This window comes from Poecilia latipinna, unplaced genomic scaffold (genome assembly GCF_001443285.1).
Source record: "Poecilia latipinna isolate Pla-1442-1.1 unplaced genomic scaffold, P_latipinna-1.0 Scaffold4029, whole genome shotgun sequence".
Taxonomy (NCBI): Eukaryota; Metazoa; Chordata; class Actinopteri; order Cyprinodontiformes; family Poeciliidae; genus Poecilia; species Poecilia latipinna.
This window is the reverse complement of record NW_015116645.1, coordinates 30,949-33,926: the sequence shown is the minus strand read 5'-3', so window position 1 is coordinate 33,926 and position 2,978 is coordinate 30,949. Positions and strand designations below refer to the sequence as shown.

At 35.8% G+C, this 2,978-nt stretch overlaps 1 long non-coding RNA gene across 1 annotated transcript; it reads left to right on the top strand.

Moving 5' to 3' along the window:
- On the top strand, positions 1 to 1,571 carry LOC106942084 (uncharacterized). Its single transcript, XR_001423540.1, has 2 exons — positions 1 to 65; positions 142 to 1,571. It is a non-coding gene; the product is annotated as an uncharacterized LOC106942084 (long non-coding RNA).
- The last annotated feature ends 1,407 nt before the right edge of the window (positions 1,572 to 2,978 follow it).

Sequence of the window (2,978 nt, the reverse complement as noted above, 5' to 3'; positions counted from 1 at the left end):
TTAGAGCACCAGTGGTGGAACTTCAGCTCTGAGTAGCGTTTTTGGTCGACTTCGCAGAGGAAGGAGTAAGTCGTTTAACTTTCTCTATCTTTTTTGCTACTTTAAAACCACTTTCCTTACAATTTATTGTTTATGTTCCAGATGGTTACAATGTTTCACGGGTTGGAAACTCAAACACCAGCAGTAGTGGATCAGATTCATTTGCCAACACCTGATTGTGCACAAATAATCTGTTCACTTGTAAAGATGAAGTGTATCTTATCTTTCAATTATTTTCATTCAGTCACATATGCAGGTATGATATCTTGAATGTAAGGTTCAGTGGCAATAATTTGTGAAGGACACTGTGCAGTAGAATTTTAATTAACTTGTATGTCTTTAAATACACAACGTTGCTGTTCATTTTAATTATAAGTGTAAAATCAAAGTGTTATGGTTTGTATGTGCAATTCAAAGGGCATTCTAAGGGGAAACCCCACAAAAATAAGATGATTATACAAGAGTTAATTGGAAAATGTATTTACTATTCTGTGACATCACAGGAATATCAGTACTTTAAAATATTTCTGTGCAGAAATAAATGGAGTCTTGCAAGCAAAGAGATCTACAAATCTTCTATTGGGAGTAATGGGCCAAAGTTCTAGCAAACTCTTACCAGAAGATTGAGGAAGGAAACCCAAAACGCTTGACTCAAATCTTAGAGTTAAAAGAAAAGCTGCCTAATGCTATGGAAATACACTGAACAAAAGTATAAATGCCACATGTCGAATACAAGAGTTTTATGAACATTTGTGTTATGTAATATATAGATAAATTCAAAGTATATTTTCACTAATTATCAATCTTCATATTGGCATTAATAACATCGTGGTCTGACCATTTGTAGTGAATTGGGAGTCCTTTGAACATGATAGGGGTCGGGTTGAGGAATTTGATTTTGACCCAGTTGACTTCTCTTAGGCGGTTATGGACAGTCTGAGGTGTGATGTGTCTGTTGTGCAGACCAATAGTCTCATCAGTTGTGTGTGTTGCTGGTCTTAGCCAATTCTGCAGATGTGGCGGTCTTGTGTTGGAGTGGTCACACATGGCCGTCGAGGATGAGGTCGATGTGCAGTAGTGCTGGTCTTTTGGAAACAAACTCTTAAAGGCCTATGGTCCGATAATGGACATTGAGCCATGCAGCTACTGCTCAGCTGGACATCCCTGCATCCAACATGCTGATGGCACGCTCCTACATAACTAGTGACATCTGAGGCAAAACGACTTGTGACCAAATTTGACATTTTGGGGCCTTTTATTGTCCCCAGTCCAAGGATTGTCCACTTGTTGTTCATTTTGTCTGATCACCCACTGGACATGCCCCACCCATCCACTGAGTAAAGCTCACTGACGGCAAATTGGATTAAAAATTATTCACAAATCAAGAGAAATATTACTTTTGTACAATAAAATGTTAGCAAATGCTAATTTACAGTTCTTAACTTCACATGGCAACAATATTGTACATGGGGTGTTTATATTTTATGTGAGCTTGTGACTTTGAAGAAAGTAATAAAAAATTTCAAAAAATGTCCCCTCTCTCTTTTATGTCTTCTATTTATGTAGCAATAGAAATTATTGTAGTAATTCTGACATGAACAGAAAAGCTTAGTCATATTAAACATCATGGTGACATGAAAAATAATCTTTTCATACACTGCATTTAAAAATCTTATTTTAGTTGTATGTATTGTAAAATAAAGGAATATCTTACTATTAAAACTAAGAAAATAGCTTAACTTAAAATATGCCTTGCAAATTTAAAATGATTAGATACTTTAATTTCAGAATTGTCATAGATGTAGCTCAGCAAAGGTTCAGATGACTGTATGCTCTAAAGATTGCTACACAAATTAAACACGCTGAAAGCCTTTACTTTCTTGTTTTTGTGGAACAAACTGTTTTAGTGGTTCTGCAATATGTATTTTACTTTCAGAACTACTTTTGCCAGCCTGTTTTTGTTTTTGTTTTTTTGTTTTTGTTTCCACTTTGTTCTGTCTCCGTTCCCGCTGGATTTGTGTTCACTTACTGTCACTGAGTAGGTTACACTCAGGATTATGATAGTGGGCCATATTAATCAGTGTGTTTCAAACACAGTGTGGCAGATTGTTTTAAATCCCCACATCCCTGGGTGTGCTGTGGTGGCACAGGGGTTAAGCACAACCTACATATGGAGGCCTTGGTCCTTCGTGTGGCCGTTGTAGGTTCAATTCCCGGCCTGGCAAAATTTGCCACATGTCTTCCCCATCTCTCATTACCCACTTTCCTGTCAGTTAACTATCAAATAAAGGCCTCTAGAGCCAAAAAGACCTTTTTAAAAAAATCCCCACATCCCCAAATACAACCATCAGTCTTCAAAATAAAAATATTCCACCTTTCTTTATTCAACATAGAAATAAAAAATAGTGGCTTTGACATTTTTTGCAGTACAAAAAAAAAATATCCATATAGCTAAAGTGAAGCTGCAGTCATTAACCAATGTAGATTATATGAAAGACAAATTGTGATTGTTTACATGATAGATTATGTGACACCAATAATTCACAGGTATTTTTCTTACGTTACTGTATGGATGTGTCGGTGCCTGAGAGTCACGAAGAAAAATGTTAAAAACAACTGTAGGAAAACACAGTGGCTCTTACTGAGACCGTTCTACAGTAAATAGCTGATTAATAGAATATTCATTTTAAAAGACTTTCATTCAAGCAATACACATACAGTTTATCATAGCTATGACAGACACTATTCTACTTTATTTAGTGCATCATCAAAACTGTAAAAACAACAGCAGAGCTTAACGGTCCTTGAGAACTTAAGGTAAGAACATATGAAGAATACAAATTATATGCAGGTATTATCACTGACATTATTCTGCATGATCTTTGTGATGGACCGAGTTAAAAAACAGAAGGAGTCACAGGATATTAATTAGAAAAATA